Raw genomic sequence first — 22,354 nt, forward strand, 5'->3', positions numbered from 1 at the left:
TACAGTTTAAATACCATTCAACAAACGATCTATGTCAGTGACTCTCTTTCTCTTTTCTCCCCAAACCTTTCTTGATTTCTTTGCTATCTCATTATGCCAAAAGCCTGGAACAGTCTCTCACAATTACCCTGTTTTCATGAAGCTTGTAAGAATGTCATAGCTTTAAGACTGCCATTGATGCTTGTACGTGTATATACACATCTTTGTGTTTATTCATTTATAGTGATTGCGTAACCTGAATTTCTAAGGCAAATACACTGAAAAAAAAGGATTATGAAATACTCTGAAGAGAAACCATTGCAAATGTGACAGCTGCTAAGAATCACTATGACTTTCATATTCCTCTTTCCCCCAGAGGTTACTATCGTTGCTGGCCGAGGAAACAGTTGTAGCATGCTCATGAAGGGCAGAAAAAGCCTGGAGAAGGCAGAATTGCCCTTTGGCAGTTTGATATCTTGCTGGAAAGCTTGTCAACCTTATTTACATTTTAATTTGCATGCTGGCCTCTACAAGACTTTATATTCGGATTCTGCTTTAAAGTATCTCCTTCACTATAATCACAACGACCTTTACATGTCTTCCCCCATTACCCTCTGGGGCTGCAGCCCCGGCTCGCTGAGCTATCCAGAGGACTAGCAGCAAGAAATGTCAGGCTGAGCATGACATTTATCCAAACAGTTGGCTGCTCATAAGGTAGCCTTTTCTTAATTCTTTTTTTTTAAAATTATTTGCTCTAGGAGATTAAAGAGCAGTGTGGACAATGGTCACATCCTACTAAAGGAGAGTGCTAAGGGGAAATCCCTTTTCTGTAAGACAGGGGTAAGACTGTCAGCGTGCATCACCTGACAGTGGCTACCCCTGAGAGCAAAGAAGGCAGGAGGGATGAAAGTGGGCAGTGACTGATTATTATTGACATTATTTTTACTGACAGACTGACAACAGAAGTTGGCAGGATTATACCCACTGGCTAGTTAACAGGACCACTGCCATAAACATGCCCAATAAATCACAGCACAGGCACAGAAGTACAATGCATGCATTAGCCCCCAGCCTGTCAAGCTGCTGCAAAAATACACAATCTTTCTTACACCCAAAATAATGCCAGCTGAAAACATACACAAATTATTCAAGATTTTATGAGAATTACCTCTGTCAAACCTTTTGGTCATTACATAAAAAAACTCTAGTGAATATATATTGATCAAATAAAGCTTTCAAAGCCTCTAAAGTATCCCTGGCATGCAGAGTGGTGTTTTTATTGTTACTGGCTAATCCTGACTTTCTAATGGATTCACCGCCTTGGGATTTCCCAATACAGAAGCATTCTCCTCGCAAAGTTACAGAGAACACCTCTGGGGATATGGATACTATAAACAATTTCTAACTCCATAACTTCTGCATTTTTGATTAATTTTGACATGTAAAAGAAAATCTTTGTACCCTGTGACTATGAACAGCCATTGTAAGAATGAGGCCAAGGTGGGCTGGATTGTTTAGAGTTATATGAAGCGCCATATTTGGAGGGAAGGAGGATTTTTTCCTAGGTCAGGTTGCAGGGACAGTAAGACCTGAGTTTCTGTCACATATCTGCTTTCTGGGACCATCTCAGAGTTTTATTACTACATTCCACAGTATTATAGGGAACCTGATTTTCCCTTTCTCTTGGGTATCCACTTTAATGCATCATCGTAGAATCCCACATTAAATAAATAGCATCAAGCCTGAGTCAGTGTTTGCCAGTCTTTTCAAAGAATTAAATGGGAATGTCATCAAGGCAGCATCTGAACTTTTACATTTCAAGAGTTAATTTCAAGTGTTTAGACAGCAGTGGGATAGGCGCATCACAGTGGGCAGAGAAGATTAATGCATTACACATCTCTGAGGACATAGGAACATTTCTTCACTTTAAGGCACAAGAAAGTCTTGCATTGGCTTCAGGTTTGGGGAGAACCAAGATGCAAGGTAATTATTCTGAATTCTGGATCTCCTCAAACCTTACTATCCTGGCACTAGTCCCTTCTGTTCCATAAGATAGTACGCGTCCATGATAAGAGAAAGAAACTAGTTTTTGCTTTTGACTGCTTTGAGTGTTTGAATGATCTGTTTACCACAGGTCAGACACCAATTTCATAGGGATCTGTCAGGTCATGCACAAAGATATACGGATCTGAAATGCCATAATTTTTGGTGGGTGACACCATGCTGTCAGTCTGTAGTTTCAGTTCTGGAGGTTTTTGTCAATCTCTCTTACTCTTGATCTGCCACGGATTCTTAACTCAAGAGTGCTGACCTCAGAGCAGAATCTGGCCTGGCTACATGATGGCTGAGCTGAGGACCCGGGAAAGAAATGGATGCATGAAACACTGCGATGATGTCCCTATTTTAAGCCTTGTCATTCTTCATCACAATTTCACTACAAATTTTAAAAGGCATCAACATGGACAATGACAGAAAAAAAAAAATTCTGGAAGGGCTGTGACATGCTGCCTACAGCTGGAAAGAAACTGAACTTCTGAAGAGATCCAGCATCAAAGGACCTGGGAAATGTCAGTTGGATGGTACTTCTATCACGTTACAAGGCTCGAAGTAGCAAGTATGGGAGAACAAGCTCTGCAACAGATCAGAGCCAATTATCAGAGTAATCCCATTTGGCCATAAAATTATCTAGTCATTTAATACTGCTAAGCCTTGTTTGTAATCACAGAGCTTAATGAGAACAACTTACACCGAAAGGAAAGAAGGGAAATCTCTGGAGTAGAAAGGCTGCTAAAGAGGACGTTAACAAATGCAAGTAAATTTGAGGTTTTAACTTCTTTTATATAGGCCATACTCTATTCATAGAGGATTTTTTTTTTCGATCAGCCAACCCAATGCCAAAGCCAGCTTAAAGACTATGAAAGTGCACTTTTGTTTTCACACTCTGTGCCATGTAGGCAAGTCTCTCAATTAAGGAAAGGTTTCTTTTGTTTGAATGAGATTCTATTTTCTGGCAGGCAGGTTTCAGAAATAATTACCATCTACAGAAGGATGAAGAGCAGACGAATCTATAATTCCCGTTACCCACCAGAATTTCAAAATGAACTTAACTTCTAAGCAAGCATTTGGCAGACCTGAACAAAAGAGAAGAGGTATTGGACAAAGTAGTGTGGTTTAATTCAAATCCTGAACAAGAAGAACGATACTTAGCAATGAGTGGGACCTAACATCTGGGAAGAGCCTGAGGAGTATTCTCAGAATACTGAGAAGGATTCACACATCTTTTGAGGAGTCTGGCTCCTCTTTACCATGTTTAAGGCATACTGGATGTCACACCCCAAACACTAGGGAATGGTTTTGCCAACGGTGGACATTAGTGCTATGTGTTAAAGATTTTAGCCAGCTTACATTGTTAATTCCTCGTGGAGGGGAGTGAAGAAGGTGGTTCTCACTGGTTCACAGTGAAAGGACAAGAGGCAACGGGCACAAATTGAAATACAGAAAATACCCTTTAAACATTAGAAGAGACTTTTATTCTAAGGATGATTGGATGCAGAAACAGGTTTCCCAGAGGGCTGTGGAGTCTCCATCTGTAGAGATATTCAAAACCCAACTGTACATGACCCTGAGCAACCTGCTCTTGCTGACCCTGCTAGAGCAGGGGGTCTTCGACTAGACGATCCAGCTGATTTCCAGCCTTGACTACTCTGTGATTTTGTGAAACAATGGGTCTAATTCTCTGCCATTATATACAGATGTAACATATGACAAAAACTCATTCTCCTCTCCTACTTAGAAGTACAGAGCTGGTAAACCCCACTGGCAAGACAACGTATGGTTAACAACTTCAGCCCTTTAGAATGTGAAAATCATTAGAACGAATAAAATATACACTTAGCTGTACTAGTGTTCCCTGGCTCACATTATCCTCCCTCGTGACAGTGCTGTTGAGCAACTGGATACAGCAATATAAAGGTTTAATATCTGGCTATATTTAATATCAAACTCCCTGATATTGGCAGTGCCTACGATGGTTACAGGTCTGTCAGCATTTTCAAAGCTTTATAACAGACATAAAAACTCATGGAGTATAGAAATGAGTCAACCAGTACTTATAATTGCTGGCATTTAGCACCAGAGATGATGACTAAGAATCTATATTTGAAATACCTGGAGTTGGTGGAGTCCAAGTACAAATCCTTGGGAAGATCAACTAAACATAATATTTTTTGTGAATTAAATACACTGAACTGTGTGCAGCTTACTGGTTGTAGAACTTCTAGGTGAGCACTTAAAACCACATTTATTTCGCACATGCACTACAAACGTATTCAGTTATCTTGCAAAATGAGTATTGTTTTGACTTGCATTTCCCTGAATGCAGAATATTGCCATGTTTGGCATTCAGCTTCCTGCCCTTTCATCAGCAGAGGTGGCTGCATTTCACATTTTCAGAAATAATGTTTAGGAAATTCCCTGGGGCATCATTTCCAATGGCAGCTGTCATGTGTCTCATATGCTCAAATACAGTTTGACAGCATTTCAAATGGTCTTTCCTTTCTTCATTAACCAACCCTACAAAAATTAAGTTGAAACAAAAAATTAGGGAATCAGTATCATAACGTCTCAGATGTTTCTCTGTCAGAGAAGGAGCTTCACTAAAAAAAGGATCTCCCAAGTTTATACATTGAATTTATTTTTATATGGCAGTTTATGCTATGTACCCGTATGGCAGTATATGCAATTTATCTGAAAGAGGCCTCATATTCCAAACCACATGCTAACATAATTTACAATTATATTGCTTTTTATCCGAAAGAATCCTGAAGTGTTTCACAAACTTAATGCAGTACAAACACCATATATCAATGGTATCCACCTCAAGGATGTCAGTCACAATTACAGAAGTGCTGCAAGTAAATCAAGGAACAGAACAGTGGCTAAATTAAAATGGTGCTTGATCTGCAGATTGAGTAGGTTAATTCAAGTACAACTTTATCTGAAAGACTTACAGATTGTTTCAGAGTCACACTCAGCAAGAAGCGTATCCACCAGAAGACGAAAGGCTGAGTCGGCCCTCGCAAATGTTAACCAGAGTTTAAGGCAGATGTTGTCCATATTTGTGTTCTCAGGCTGGTCTTTGATTTGCATGGTTTTAGGTATATGTAAATGGGGTAAGCAAGATTTTAAGCTGCTGCCATAAATCTGAAAGCTTTGCAGCAATGTAGAAGAACACTTTTTTTTTTTTTCAGCAGTATTTACTTATGGTTTTATTTTCTGATTTTTATTTCTTTTTCATAATGATCTCTCCCTTCTACAAATATTTCAGTTTATATTCTAAAAATGACAACAGGACTAAGGAAAAAAGAGTTTCTACATATAGGCCTGAACACACTGGACATATTTCTGGTATTTTGAACCTCACATTGACATGAAATATCAGGTATAGTTTGCCTTCATTGTATAGTTTTAAAATAACTCCTAACTGTACCAAAATTCAGCATAGTCTAGGATTTCGGCTAAGGTAACCTAACCCTGGGGAAAGGGATAAGGGGTAAAAGAAAGACTGAACATAAAAGTATAATTATCATATAGATTCAAAAGAAAGCATGCCAGGCAGCTGATTTATTTTAAGTAAAAAAAGTCTTAGTTGTTTTTTCCCCCCATGTTTCAAATGTTATAAATATTTAATTCTGGATCAAACTTTTTTACTAGAACTAGTTGACAGGCCTGCAGACAACATATACAGTCTAAGCTTGTTTCTTCCTCTATTAACAAGCATATAAAAAATAAACTGAAACAAAAAATTTGAATGGCTCAATCACAGTAAGTCTAGGTGCTTCTTTGGCCACACTTTAATATAAAGTGACTCACACTTTATATTAAATATCTCAAACAACTGAGGTAAAATATTGGATTTTAAGGCTTATGAATAGTGTAGGGCAAAAGCCAGACCAATTTATGAAAGGTACATAAATCTGAATTAAAATTTACACATACAACTCACCGTAATTCCACTAGAAAATGCATAAAAATATGCAGTCCTACCTTCTTTCTGCCCTCCAGCCCTTCTACTTTTGCTATTTCATATCACTACCATTCAATGCCTATGCACTGAGATGAATTTAATAAAAACAAAGCAGAATTTATTCACATCTCTGAAAAGACAGGAGAAAGCTGACTATGAGCATTGTCATTTCAGCAGTCGGGAGTGAGTAACAGGAAATGAAAGAGTAAAACCAAGGGAACATATTTGAGTGCAAAATATTTGCACCACTTATACTTACAAAGGCCAATATGTAATTGATACCGTAAAAATATCTGAGTTGCTCCACAAAATTGTTTCAGGAATCATGTAAAACTAGATCAGTCTACCATTATAACTCAAAGATGATGAAATTTGAACTGGAATAGAAGAAATCAAACATGAACAGGAAATAATTGAATTACATTTAGTATTCCTGAATAATTTCTTTTATTCAAACAAGAACATTTTAGAACATCTCTAGAAAATTTTAGGGTTAACTGACAAATTGCAAAATATTGTGAAATGAAAGTAATCCCATGCCTGGAAAACCTGTTTTGTATGTAGGAGTGCTATTTTTGCTCTCTTCTGAAACTTGGCTCTGTATTGGATGGGAACACTTTACTGAAGTATTTGACTCTTGTGGTTGTACCTCAAAGAGGACAGATACAGGCAACTGCTGGTAACAGCTGAGTTTCACCTAATCCTACCTACTCGTACCTTTACTCTGCATTTCTGAACTGCAGCCAACCCGAAGCCAGCAGCAGCCAGAGTACGCTGTCATTTCTCTTTGCAATGGGTATCAGAAACACCCGCCCGGGAAGGGCAAGGGTAGCCCACGGACCATTAAGCAGATAAAAATTTTGCCCATTCCCAGTTTTCCATCTGGGATAACAGACTCCTTTCTCAAGGAATATTTTGGTAGTAGAAGATATAGATCTACTACTATAGACAAACTGAGGTCAGCAGAGGTAGGAATAAATACAGAAAGAATAAAATACCATTTCCACAAAAAGGTAGTGTTTACTGAGGGTGATGGCGTTTATGTTTATACCTTCTTAAAACAGCTACAAGTAGGTGTTTTAAAGAAAGTAGAGATTTTCTTTAGTGAGTAATACTTGCATGACTTTTCTTGGATGCTGCTAGGTAGAAACACTCGCTTCTCAGTATTAGTAGCTGGTCCGAATGATTTTTCTACTCATTGTACACATTACTCAACATAGCAAAAATGCTTCTGAGAGTACACTTTTCTTAAAATGTAGAAATAAATATCTATAAAAGAGAAAAAAAAACCCACCAAAGTGAACTGATTACAGTCTGCCAGGCTAGCTCACTCAATTTCAGTGTGTGGCTGCACGCAGCACAGTTCAATCAGTTCTTTATTATTTCGTAATGTTAAAGGTTATTACCACAACACAAAAAAGGGATAATAGCAGGTTCTTAAATTAGCACTTGCTTAGCTCAAATGCCAGTGCACTAATCTCCTTCTTTTAAACCTAGCACAAATAGTGTTGTAAATAATGCCTACAGAGTGGTGGGCTTCTGTTGTCTTCCAGACAACATCTCATAAGGAGTACAGTAATGAATTAAAGAGACACATCATGTCCCACTCTGTCACTTTGCAGGTTCTTCAAACACAACACACTGACCAGTGTGATGTAAAGATGACATTAACTCTCAGGATTTTAAAACTGTTGTCAGTCCAGATTACACTCCTGCCTGGCTAAAATAATAGAATGCTGCTAACAAAAGTATTGTGGAAAAAGGACTCGATCTGCAGTTTTATCAGGCTGACTTTTGAGTGAGTGCATTGGTAACTTCCAAGTAGAAATACGGTGATGCCATAAATTTTTTCCCTGTATTACAAAGTAAAAACTTAATATTAAGTTTTAGGCCACCACCAAGTAACCTGAAGTTTGCACAGGACAGAAGACAGTACGCCACTGTTGCTTAGCCAATGAATGTTGCAGATGAGCATCACTGCTGTTTGCGTTCTGGCAAGTGGAATCACAAGTGTTCTCCATCTTTGGTGATTCCAGGCAAGACAGAAAACTGAAGATGAGAGGGGCAGCAGATATTTAGGTGTGCTTTCAGCCTGCAGTCTGATGGGATTACAGTCACTTTCATGTAGGGCTGTATAACAGGGTCTCCACATAATTTTTTCTTCTACACATGGTCATGATATGAAAAATATGAGAAGTTTTCATCTAGAGCAATTCACAGTGACTTCTAGTGCAGTTCCTTGTTGGGATATGTATCTAATACGAGCTTGCAGGGTTCAAAGCTGTAGGGCCTTTACTAGCACTGATCCTGGATGCGAGTTGAATCCTACACCTCTATTTATGGGTGGCAGCTTCTCTGTAGGTTGTAACTATTCTGTGGAGAGACAGCCATGGCAACCAGCACCCTTCTGACCATGCATGTCCCCTGAAAACATGGAGAAACTCCATCAAAAGCTGATATGAGCAGCTTGTCTCTTGAAAAAGACCTTTGACTGATACTGTCCGTGTTATTGATCATCTAGACTACATCAAATGCCACGCAGAAAGCAGAGCATTTGTATGACTTTATTTCACTGGCTTCTGGCTCCTACTGATTTCTTGGTGCTGAATTCTCCAGAAGCAGCTCCATTACAGTGGAGCACACCCTCCTCATCTGGGAGGTTTCAAGGACTGCTTGTCGTTTTAACCATCTGGCAGAAAGGAAGGTGCAGGGGTTATGCACCTTGTTTTTATCTTTAGTTTTTTTTCCGCAGCAAAGACTACTTACATTGATAGCTCTTTTTTTTTTTTTTTAACTTTAGTGTAGTGCATCCAGATGCCAAGACACTGAAAGCCACTAAACAAACCAAGCAACTGCATCCACAAACAAATAAAACTTAGCATTTATGACACGTATTTTGCTTACAAGTGAATATTTCATTGTTTTCATAACTTGAATATCCTCTCCTGCTTGTACAATCATACAAGACCTAAAAAAAATCTCTTCTGCAGGATTAGGCCTTTGCATGTATTTCGCTCCCAACACAAAGAACAGACCAACATCAAAGAGCACGTTGTGTTTATGAACGCGCTCTCTCTCTGCTCCAGTTGCCACATTTGCTCCTTTCATGCACTGAGTGTTTGATAATCTTTTAAAATGGTGTTTCTCTGCCTATTTATCTGGACATACAAAAAACCCTGCTGTTTTTCATTGACACATTATCATCTTTTACTATTTTCTGTCTCTTCCCTGCCATAAAGTTACATTAGCTATTCCCAACATTGAGGATACAACACGCCTAAACTATCAGTCCAACCCATTTTTCCACTGAAGGACTTCTCCCTGAAAGCACATCGCTATGACTGCTGGTGTTTGTATGGCTTTGTTTCACACCTGTCATGACTACTGAATTCAACTGAGAACACTGCAAAATAGCATGCAATGTCACTTTACTGTCTCTTCAATAGAAAGTAAGACACTTAATGTCGTTAATCGTTTTCAATTCTATGCACTAGAGCTACTTGAGACTCGGTATTATAGATTTATTCCTTTATTTAAAAGTATAGTTCATTTGTGTATGTATGTGCTTAAAAGAGGAAAATAGAGGTGTTACAGGCACACAAAAGTGAGTTTGTGCACCGCTGCTGCAATCTCCAATCACTTTTGACACAGAGAAAAAGCACGGTCGCACGGTCACACATTAGCTGTATTTACTGCAAACTGAAAAATAACTCTCCAAAGAGTAATGCTGGGTTCTCCAAAACCCTATTTCACCAAAAATGTTCAGCATCAGCTGCCATTGGACTTCACAGCAAGCCTGAGGTCAGTAGACCTGAGGTATTTCAGACCAAAGAAAAAAGAAAAAAGATCAATTCCAAAGCTAAGGACTTTTATCCAAGATATTTTCCCCCAGGCATCTATATTTGATACAAAAGATGATCTGAACATGGGTGCCTTGGCTGATTTCAGCTGTAACCAAAAGGTAAAAGCTGAGAACGACTCCTCTTGAAGAGTAGATTTCTGCTTCTCAAGAGTGCTATGCATCAGCCCCCAAATATTGTCTCTATTCAGAAATTAATAGGAAGCCAACAAACTTCTTGGAGTCGTGGTGTAGTGTGTTTCCAGCAGTGTGTACCACTAACCACGCAGACGGCTGTTACCTGCACCAGCCCTAGTAACTAAGGGGATTTAAGGCATGGTGCTCCACGGAGAGCACTGCCATCGCTTGCTGAGGGGTGGGAGGCATGGATCACAGTAGCAAATCCATATCCAGGTAAAACAACTGTGTTCTCCAGACCAGAGAGGATTTAAAATACAATTCTTAGTCATTGCTGTTTTTTCTTTCAGCAATATTCCTGGACTATGACCACAAAGGAGCAGTAGGCACGCACCCAGGTTTAAAAATGACTTTTGCCACATCCTCTGGCTATTTTCCATTTGGTTGGCCATGGTCTTATCTGGACCAAAGTTCAAGAAGCTGGTCTCAAGCCTCCATCCCACTGCCTGCAGACTGAACTAGTTGGTAGCTTCATTTATTGTGTTACAACAAATAACGAGTCTGGAGCTCTGGGGCCTGCAAGAGCCATATGCCCATATCATAACTTTCTCCTTTTAGGGTTGCTTCTCCTGTCCTAATTTACACTTCCTCGGTTACAGTACATACATTTACATGGTTAATGTTCGCATAGCTGAGATTTCACCATAGTGATGCATGCAATATAAATGCCTAGACAGATGGATGCAATATCACAGATTTCTGAAAGGAGGAGAACTTGCAAAGCCAGAAGCTCACACTTCAAGAAATCTCATTTGCTAGCACAGGGGTCACTGAAAATAGATCTGAATGCTTAAAAAGCACCAAAATACCCTTAAATAAAGCACTGCTGACAAAGGTATATACTCTTTCCTAGAAATAAGCTCTAGTCTGTTAGGCTGCCAGGAAATGATCTTCTCAAGAAATTCTGATTTTTCAAATTTATGATTTATAAAGAGTAAGTGCAAATCTGTTCGGCAAAGGAATTCTGTGGCAAAGGCCACTTTGCCAATAGCCTTCCTCTTTAAATAAAAAATGATGCTAAACTGAGACACCTTATTAATTAAAGCAGTATCTATCCTGCAGCTCCGATGCTTCACATATAACTCATAGAGTACATGATTTCTAAGGGAAAAGTCACAACGCAAGTTTAAATCACTACAGAGTAAACAGTTTAGACCGATACCAGATGAGAGGTCTCTGGAAGAGTATGTCTTTCTCCAACGTCTAATAATACAGCAATAAGATAACAGGTGCTGTTCGGCCAAGCCTTCTTGATATTTTGATAAAACAAACTTGCCTTTCCAGCCCACAGAGAAAAAAAAAAAAAAGAGAACAGGCACAGAGAGACAGGAGCAACGGCTGCCCCTTTGATAATACTGCTACAGATCAAAGGAAAAGTAAAATTGTCACTTGTCACCACCTGCCTCTCCTGAGGAGGGACACAGGTATTTTACGGCAATGCTAATATTTTAGTCTCATAAACTCTGCTTTTCAATTTCTTTCTGGTTAAAACAACAACAAAATTATGCTGGCTTACTGATCTTTAAAGGTTACTGGCAAGATAATGTGGGCAGATATTGAAGGAGCTTGCTTGAAAAGATATAGAGGTCGTAATGAAGCAAGTGATAATTAGAGCAAAGGACATAAAGCTGGTGACATTCAAAAAGTAATGCATAGGTTACAGGAAATATACCTTTCCCTGCCTAGCTGTGCTGTATCACATATCCCACAGTTTGTTTCGAAGTCTCCCTTTGCCTTTCATCTTACACATATTTCAGCACTGTTGTTATGCAAGATGGGGAATCATTCATTTTAATGTGATACTAAGCATATTACCACAAAAACAGAGAGAAGCTACCATTTTACTGATTATTTAATTAAGAAGCTCTACAATATAAATTCTTTGTAGCCCCTCGCTGCACACAAAAGATTTAACGCTGCATCTGAAAAGCCACATGTACATAAAAGCAAAGAATTTCTAAATGCTTCTGATTTTAGCCTTTTATTTTTATTCCTCTTGCTGCAAAAGCCACAGCTATCACTCTTTTTAACCGCTAATAAAAGCAATTTAATGACAGGTAGATTTGCTGGTTTGTAGCTTCTTTGAACCCCCAACACACTCACTAAAGGAAAGTAACTTTAGCTAGAAAAGAGATCCTCGCAGCACTATGGTGAATAATTCATCATTGCATTTTTCTTTTCATCTCATTTTGTGCCAGTAGCATACACAACTGAAAATATTGCAAAATCTAAAACCAACCACAGACACGGACTTCCAGCAGCAAAATACACATAAAACTAGCAAGCAGGTTTCCCCAGCTTATATAATAACAGCTTTAGCTCAACAGAACCCCCATCACTCACCGAGGACTGAATTCACTTGAACAAAAGCAGAGCCCAGTCACCAAATGCAGCTTCGCAGGACTCTTAATGCAAGATGCTCCTGTCTGCTGTTCAGTTCACACTTGCCTTTATAACTAAGCCAACCAACAACATTCAGCTGCTGAACCTGATGAATTATAAAACGGTAGCTCCCAGACTCTCATATTTTACATCACAGGGGGTGGTCATCCAGCATACACACTGCCTGTGTACATATATTCTGCTATAACTCATCCTGATAAACACATCAGTGCTGGCAGCAGTGACAGTAATTGGTGCTCAGGATGTACAAGCACAAACCAATAGAGCACACTCCCACCTTCTGCTCTGTGCAACATCTCTACCTGTCAATCACTGCACCTTGTTAAGGTGGAATGATCAACTGCACTTCAGGGGAGAAGCAAAACTCGGAGAACCATCTACCCAATATGAATTCTTCACTTAAACGTTTCTTAATGCAGGAGTAAATGTAGCTTCAATCGCTTCTAGACACAGTTTTCATTATTTTTTTTTTTAATCTTCATAAAATCTTCCTTTCTTAAAGACACAGTTCTTGTTTAGTAACTAACACACAGTTCATAACTTACACTATCATGAATGGAAATTATTCAGGCAAATTCCATGGACATTAGCAAGAATAACCTAAAAGCATTACTCCAAGCAGAATGACTGTTAAAAGCAATATACTCCATGGTGAAATTATATGTATATATTAAAAGCTTCTTTAAAAATGCTGATAGGTTTTAAGAGTGTCCTCTAAGTTATAAATATGTATTTGTAATGCTTTTCACTTCTCTAATGCTTTCTTTTCTCCATATGCTTGCATTGTTTTTAAAGTAAATATATAGGCAGAAAATAAAGGAGCAAAACAGCTAAAACTTAGACCCATCAATACAGTAAATTAACTGTTTTCATTACAGCAACAGCAATCACAATTATTGCACATGCCACAAATTAACACTCACAATTAGCCCCTAACAAGCAAAATGGGTTATGGCACTGGTAATACACAGCCAGGGATCAGTCACTGGAAAGGGTTTGTATGGTAATGCTTTTACGATGGAGCAGAAGTTGCTCTTTCAGAGTTGAGCTCCAGGAAATTTGTATGTGTTTTACACAAGCTCGAGGCTATTTGTACGAGCGCGGAGTGTGAATGAACGCTTTATTCAGAATGATTTTCTATTTCTGCATCACTGGTGATGACTGTCAGAGGGCTCCGTTTGGAGCGAGCCTGAACTTGATCCAGCTCTTTTTATTCCCCGTTCCCCTAAAACTCTCCCAACATTTGGTACCATGATGAAAGGCTGTGCTTGGGAAGGTGAGCACAGTTGTGCGAGCGGTTGTGCATCGCCGCGATACTTTTCCATGAACAACTGGGCTGAGGAATGCAAATGAAGCCTGTATCGGCAGCCCCAGGCAGAAACCCAACCCTTCTCACCATCTGGACCGACTGATGTGCGTCATGATGTGGGAACAGGGTGTTGCATTTCATGCATAGCAAAAGCAAGTCCTATATATATCCCTTTTCTCCCATCTTCAGCTGCTTGTTCCCCGCCATTCCTCATTTGTCTCTTTGTGTTCAGCACCTTCACTATCTGAGAAAAATTCACTGAAGGCCAGAGACACAACCAGTGTTTCTGCATGTGCTACTGGCTCTTACTATAGTGGCTTGTATGAAAGAAAAGCTGTATATATAGATGGGTGGCAGAATGTAGCAGGGGACGTAATGGTTCTGATATCTCTGTCTTTCTCAGAGGAAAGGGCAACTGAGATCCAGTAATTGGATTCTCCAGTGATGCTGATTGGGAATAATCCAATATGGGCAGAAAATACTCCAAATGACAGACCCTGGCTCACCGAGAAGCAGCAAAAAGATCTGTCACTGGATTTGCCTTATAGATCCAAATTCTATTCTCAGGGGTTTGCTTATTTCACTTACAAATTATGGAGGTTCTCTACAATGGCCCAGACAGAAGAGTTTGTTGTCTTGTGTGTTAATTAGGGGTTTCTGACCTATTTTTCATAAACGACAGGTTTCAAAACATATGTGCCACAATGCCTTAAATGGCATCTGTTTTCTTTTTTGTTTTGCCTTAACCATTCAGGTTTGAAAAAGCTTCCCAAGAACCTATGTCAACATGACACCGACTTACAATAATTTGGCGCAGTGCAATTAAGACATAAGCAATGCTTGACGAATCTCCTTGACCAATATAACATTCACCCTAAAATTCAGCTCACATTTACTGAAGTACAGGTTTGTAAAACTGACCAATATCACAATAATGTAAGACACTGCAATATTTCATAGCTGTGTGTAGGTGGCATGCGTAAACCACAGTCTGGCATAAGCCACGACTCCAGGAAAAATTGCTACCACATTTCACACTTACTTGCAATTTTTGTTTAGCTAGCCTGGCTTCCATGTTACCTTTCCATGGGAAATAATTCATAGCTGATAATGCCATAATATTCAGCAGCGTGGTACTCTAAACTGCTGCCTTCAGTGAATGGATATACTCATCGCACAACCCATGGCCTCGGGCCTCTGTTCATATGTTCTGGTGCAGAATGTGAGATTTCACATTCCAACTGTCTCACTTCACTGACAGGTGTGTGAAAATCCCATATGGCTGCCAGATTTCTGTGTACCTACACAAATATATCGTATGTATTTTTAAGGCATTTGTAACGAACACATTTGGTATTGACTTTGAGGTTCTTTGCTTCAAGCTGCAAACTAAAAATGATCTAAAAATGATCTAAAAATGAAAAAAAAGACAAAAGTGTTCCCCTTTGCTGCCAAAACATGATTTCTTTCCTCCATAGTCGTGTGGACTATATTGACTCCACATCATAGACATCCTATTTGCTATCTAAAGTGAGTACACAGATCACTGGGGAAAAATCTGGGCATTCAGCTGGAATAACAGGAGCAGGGTTACCTTTTCCACTCAAGAAACAGTGAAGGAAACTTCAAATTAAGAGTAACTACAGGCAGATTTGATACTACCAAGATCATGAATTAGCTAGTACAGTTAACTTGCACCCCAGTGAAGCAAAACTAGATCTCCAGGACCTCCACAGTGTGGACCCAGAGTTCCAGGTGACTGAATGTGCACCAACAGGGATAATTTTCAGGCTATGCCAGATGGTATGGATGATCAGTTCACTGGTCATAATTCTTACCATGTGGCCTAAGAAGCCATGATGCAAACTATAGAGGTGTTTATTCAGTACCTCGCATTTAGCAATTTCGCTCTTCAATTCCTTTAGCGAATTTTGTCAGATCTATGCTGACTAAAGGAAATGTTCTTTCATCGGATAGCCTGTTGATGGCACTGTCAGGGAGTATTGCTATAGCAAAGAGCCCAGCAGGATTTTTTAAAGGCCTGGGCATTCATCAGACGATAGCTCTCAGAAGTTCAGTAATAACAAGAAACCCAAGCTTTCCAATGATCAGGGGATCTAAAAAAACTTTGTTTCTTATGGATGTTTCTCCTCCGATCTCAGACTGAACCCATTGCTCTGCCTCAGTCTGCAAGATTTCACAACAGCCCAGCTTGTGAAATGTTTTAATGAGTTTAATTGCCGCAGCAAGGCAATGGAGAAATTAATTTCCTCTCAATGTAGCACACTTGCAATTCCATTTAAGAAGAGTTTTTAAATAGAGTTTCAGTTTCTAAGATTAATCCTCATAAGTACAAATGAATAAACAGTATATTTAGATTAATTAATAAATTAGCATCACAGGGCTTTGAAGATGTAAAGGACTGTACAAGTACTATTACTATAACAATATTTTTCTGAATTAAAATACTTTTCTTCCTCAAGTGACATCTTTTTTGCTGCAAGTGCAGAGTGCAAGCTCAAGTCCCCTTTCTGAATGAGGACTGTGTTTGAAAAAATACAGAAAAAAGAGAATCAAAGAGCATATTCAGGTAAGTCTGAATGAACAGACACCCAAGAGAACAATTCCAGTTCATCAAGGGCAATGACAAGAACTTGCTTCGCTAGTTAGGAAGGCCGAACTCTCTTAATGGTGGCTTCATAGTCTCAGGAATATGAATGATCTTATCAATAATAAAGAAGAGCTGCTAAAAGGAAGGAAGACCAGATGGCACTTTCCCTGAAGCCTCTGGAGATGCTGCCTGGATATGATTTGAAAAGCCTTTTATAGCACCCCATGAACCTGCAATACTACAGCAGCCCATTTAAAAGCCAGTGGATATCTCAGGAACAGCCTGAGACTTCATACAAATGCTGATTTTCTGTACGGCTTAGACTGGGCCAGCTGATTAAAAGAACCGAGAAAGCTGGATGATATAGTTCAGCATCCAGAATTGGGTTTTTTTAATTGTCTGCACTCTTATTTTCCCTTTAACCTTGTGTTTCCCATTGTTTTGGTTTTTCTTTTTTGCTGTTTCATTTTAAATGAATTAAAGTTGTCTGAAGCTTGATATTCAAATCCAAAACAAATCATAAAGGACTTACTATCTCCAAGAGCTGGAAAAGTAGCTCAAGATCCACTTTTTATTAGGTAAAAGACTAAATTCAGCAGAAAACCAGACAAGCATCTTCTACACATCTGTTACACAAACAGAAGGTCCCGCAGACAGCTCCTTAAAAGCCTGGTGCAGGGAGCAAATGAGTGAACAGCCTTGTATGGCAAAGAATGGTGGAGCAACATGAAGATCCTCCTGCGATTTGCAATCTAACTCTGCGGCACTCTGTGGTGGGAGGAGTAGGTGGCTGATCTGGGGAAGAAGCACAGCACAGGAATGATACACTTGACTCCTCTGAGGATGGTGATAAAAATCTGTCAGCTTGGCATAGTCCTTCATGTTACCTACAGCAATTACTGACGCATGGAGGAAGTAACAGCTCTACAGACATCGCGGTAAGAGGCACGGTATGTGCAGTGGAGAGAGCAGATCTGCTTCACTGAAGAAGCCCATGGCAGTGCTGCAAGGGGCTATCCATGGAAAGGGACACAAGATGAGCACACTAAACAGTCTTCATGAGAAAGCTGTGAAAATCAGGCCTTCATTTGTGGTAGAGAGCAAAAAGATAAGCGGCACAGCCCAAGGATGCCTTCTGCACTGACTGTGACAATGAGCTAGCACAGGAATCAGTACACACTCACTTTTAGATTAAGTTTTCCCCTCCTACAGTTTTCTTTCAGGAAAGAAAATTTGAAGCCTGGATGACTAACTACAATGCAGATGGCAGAGCAATGTAAAGATACCCATGCTAGCTCCAAATGAACTAGCTTAGATGACACCATGAGTGAATTTAACCTACTCATATTGAACTCCACAGTTAGGCTGTTCCTGGAGCCTGAACATTTAAAGCAGTGTGTGATGCAGACAAGCCAAGGAAGGACAGCAGGTGATACTCAAGTGAGGTCTGTGCCAGCCATTCTTGCAAAATTTACTTCTGCAGTTTTTTTGCCATTACTTGCAAATGCGCCAAGAAAGTACCTTCCAGCAAGGAAGAATATACGCAATTGCAGGAGCATCAGAGTGAAGTATTGCTTTGAAAAGAAAGGAAGAAATAACTGCTCTGCTGGGATATGGCAAACCCTCCTTCAGCTCAACAGGAATCATCCGTAGCCTTGCATGGTTCACAAGAGAGCTGAGGCTGCAGATTTACTGCCTTGGCCCTAACGTCAGACCAATTAATTCAGCTTTCACCAGAAACCCCTTTGGTTAGGTAAGGGTGATGGCACCCTGCTGAACCTGCTTTGAGGGGACTTTCATGCCCAGTCATTCCTGTACTCTCTGGGCACTCTGAAGGCATGAACTGCAATGATACTCCATGTACAGGTCAGCAGTAACCATGAACAGGGAAATGTCTGTCATCCCATCACTTCTGTACCTGGCAACTAACTTCCACAGAGTCTGAGCTGAGCTGGGCACTTAAAGACAAGCCAGCATTTTGTAAGGATTGTGTCTGATGGGACCCAGGAACCAGGACGCTGATTAGATGCTCTGTTCTTGAACTACTTATAGCTCAAGGATTAATTAGGAGTGGGAAAGTGCTCTAAGACCTTTAACTGAAGAATTGGAGATTTAAAAGACGTGAAATATAAATACTTATTCTCACCACAGCATCTGAATCTCGGAGTGAAACCCTACTGAAATAACTCACACTATGTAGATACAACAAGAACATTTGGTCAATATTTTTTAAATTATAAAATGGTATTTATCAGGAAATAATGAAGAACTGAACAGAGAGACTGTACATGTTAAAGCTGAGGATGTGCAGTTCTCAGCACTTAGATATGTAGCTGCCTATACCTTTGCTCTGACCAGCTTTCTGCTAGATGCCTGAACTGGAAATAAACCGTATGGAAAATACAGGCCAAAAATAAAAGTTAAGGGCAGCAGTGGGGAGGAGGAAGCTGATTGCCTTCTCTCCCCTGTGCTGACAACTCCACAGCCTTTTTAGCAGAGCACCTTGGGAAAGGAAAGAAGGAGCAAGTGGCAGCAGCTGAGAACCTGGGGCATTTGCTGCAGGAGCTTTGTTCCTGTGTGTCCTGGGATGATCACTGCTCCTGACACTCAGTTTCTCAGCTCAGCACTGCTTCATGTAAAACTATTATGAAGATAAACTAAAAATAACAACGTATTTAAACGTTAATGCTGCAGGCCGGCTAAGCACCTTCAAAGCAAATAGTTTTGCAAGAGTTGCAGAGCCCAAGCAGTGATTTTCTCCAGTCTTTATTTTTAATGCTTTTAACCACAATTAGGAAAAAAAAAAATCCTTTGGCCCTCCCCACGTTAATGTTGTCTAGCAGACAGTAATATGTGTCAGTCTGAGACATATAAGAGGAAACAATAAAAAACCACTGTCTCTGAGCATGGATACAAATTAAAGGAACTTTTTCAGCTCCAGTTCTCAGAGAACATACTCACTGGCCTTTAAAATGTAATTTGGGAGCAGAATAATCAGAAGTGACATACCTGAATGAGAACAATAAAAAGAAAGTGACCCTGAAGTGAACACGGGGAAAGAGGACAGTCCACGCTACTTTGTGTTGGTACCAAACAAGGACTTTAATAGCAACGTATCAAAATGCAATAGGATAATTTAATTGGGCTGCTTTTGAAGGGAACAATATGACCCTTACATAGAAAACACTGTCTGCGGTCCAGCATGAAAGGATGGGGCAGTTAAGAAGACTCCTTGTGGAGATCTTAGCCAGTTTGATATCTTATTAGGCAGGGTGTGTTACTGGCAATGTGTGACTGTATGGATATCATGGTATTCTGTTACAAATAAAAAACTGCACCCCTGAAAGTATCATCAAAGTTTTGGGCATGCAAAAACTAGTCAGCTTGTACCAGAAAGTTATAAGGGGAAAAGATACTTTTGCTTCTTACCACTAAATTTTATTACTTTGTTTCCCAGTAAGCATCCCATTGGACTGCTGTTTTTCAGGTTTTATCTGGTGAAATAACAAGGGCCTTTAGGAGGATGAAAAATGCAAATCATCCATGTGTGTTTACACTATATTACCTATATCCTAATAAAAAGAAGAGTCTAGTAAATACAGTTTCTCTGAGTATTACCGACCAGCAGAGCTGAGCAATTAATTTGCAGTGAATATATGGTTTCACCTCTGTCTTTACTCTGGTTTTTTTTTATTTTAATGAGTATTTTTGTTGTTTTCACAGATTAATGATGACACCGGAGTTAGTAGATGCCCTCTGCCTATATGGATGATTTATGTTGTTAGTATTTACAATACGAGTTTTGCATAATCATATACTATTTCTTAATTTTCTGCCTGGTGAGGTGTAAATATTAGCACTGCATTTCTTGGACAAATATTCATACGAAATATGTTAATTATAAAAATATTGCTAACAATAAGTTCATCCAGACATTGAATGGAAATTAAATGCAAATGAAGACAAAACCAGATGAATCATTCAATTATATATGCATGCTTCTTGTAAAGTTTTTGAAGTACCTGGTTGGCTTTTTTCACAAACCTAAGAAACTTAATTTTGAAAGTAAAATAATAATTAACAGTTTTCTTCCTGTAACATAATCCCTATAGCAATACTATATAGAATGAAGAATGGATTTTTATACCCTGCCTGGTTTGCAGTTAATTGATTTTCAAATAAGCATCTGTTTCTAAACTACAAACTTGTTGACTTAAGAAGACCTGGAGAAAGTTAGGGAAAAAATCAATTAAATGTATGAAATAAATTTATGTAAAATTTAAAGCACGTTAATATTCATGGAGTCACTTCAGTCACTTGCTTTGAATGAAACTACCAGAAATTAAGGCCTCTTTTTTTCTGGAGGGATTAAATCCACTTGTGATCTCCATATGCATTAATTTAACACAGTGCTCCCTGCAAATTGATTATCTTTAACTTCCCTTTTACACCTGGTCAACAAAGTTAATGACTTCCTGTGGAAAAGAAACCTCGGTTGGCGTTAGCTGGATGCTCTAGCCAGAAATTATTTTTGACCTTTCCAACCAAACCAAAATCCTCTTATTTCTTCGACTGTGGTAGTAATAAAAGAAAAACACCCTCTGTTTAGTTCATTAAAATGTAGGTGTATATATTACAAAAAACCAAAATGGCAGAGGGACAAGCCATTGAAAAACTTAGATTAGTCCTTAGTATTGCACAGAGGAAGAAATATGTAATCATAGTGTGTATAATCACCTACGACAGCAGCGACAGCTGAGAAAATATCATTTAGAAAAGCTAATCTTTTTCTTTGAAGTAATGTTACTGTGAGTGTCCCATATTAATTTAAACTAATGATTTGTTTGATCTATGTGATAAAAGTTATGACTGCTGAAATCTACGGAATGTTTCATATTATTTTCTACATTTGAGAGCTCTTTAATTACAGTTGAGAGGCAACCTGCTATGTGATGGCGTGTCCTCTATGTATTGAACATTACATAGGACTAGGATAAATTTGCAGTCCACTTGGTAAGTCCGGGTGAAACTTGATGAAAGACTCATGGATGTAATCTTGCCAAAAGGTACTTAATCTCTGCAGCTTCATGCTAAAATATGAGAGGAGACAAATGACACAATCCTGCTTACAGTTTCTCCAATTATCTATTTCCAGAGATCTCTGATTCTAACTATAATATATTAATGGGTATTTTGCCTTCTAACACTTTTTTTTTTTTGTAATTTTTCAGGCGGGTTTTCTATCCAGAGGAAGGAAATGGAGCTAAACAGGGAAAGCTAATTTCCCACAGTTTTTATATTTTGGTAATTTGCTTAAAATAATCAAACATGGAGATTTGAAAAATCACTGTCAAAAACTGTGTGATATGTCGTCTGTATGCCCAGCTGGGGGTAGTCCCCGAGCACTGCTCAGTGTGGAGGATGAGGCTGCTCAGCAGCCTGGTAGGGAGCTCACCAGGAGAACGGAGCTGCTATGAACCAGGAACCCACCTGGACTGTGCTGGCACTTCAGAGAAATCATAGTATCCTGCCAAAATGTAGCCTACCAAAACATTTTTCCCTTTAGTCCTAATATGAAGGACAAATGAGTAGAGTAGGCAGTTTACTGGGAATACAGGAGGTGCTCCATTAGGTGTCTACTAATACTCAGCAGTGTCATCAACTAAATAATGATTATTAGAAAAACTGAGATTTTTCTATGCAAAGAAAGCTACACCCTTGATGACTGCCCCACGAGTTAAATGTCCAGATACTTTAATGCATCTGGGCCTAAGATATGATGTTGTTGATGGTTCCTAAATCAGTATTTTATGTAATAAGGTGCTCACTTTGTAGTTGGGGTTTTTTTTCCCCTCTGCAACATGCAAGCAAGTGCCTGTTGATAATAGCCAGGTGAAGCCTTCTCAGTGAACAGTTCCTCCTGTTACATGACATGCATCCTTTCCAAGAACAATCAATATTTTGTTAATGGACTATATGTGACAAATAAAA

At 39.2% G+C, this 22,354-nt stretch overlaps 1 protein-coding gene across 15 annotated transcripts in view; it reads right to left on the bottom strand.

The window, feature by feature from the left end:
- DLG2 (discs large MAGUK scaffold protein 2) overlaps window positions 1-22,354 on the bottom strand; it is an 883,409-nt gene that overhangs the window by 114,981 nt on the left and 746,074 nt on the right. Inside the window, exon 1 of one of the 15 annotated variants that reach the window (XM_064441444.1) lies at window positions 12,384-12,694. The exons of the other annotated variants lie outside the window; for them this stretch is intronic. The gene's annotated coding sequence lies outside the window, so the exon portion shown is untranslated. Of the gene's footprint in view, window positions 1-12,383; window positions 12,695-22,354 lie in introns of those variants that run through there. 15 annotated transcript variants of the gene reach the window in all.

The sequence above is a fragment of the Phalacrocorax carbo genome, chromosome 1 (assembly GCF_963921805.1).
Source record: "Phalacrocorax carbo chromosome 1, bPhaCar2.1, whole genome shotgun sequence".
NCBI classification, from domain to species: Eukaryota; Metazoa; Chordata; class Aves; order Suliformes; family Phalacrocoracidae; genus Phalacrocorax; species Phalacrocorax carbo.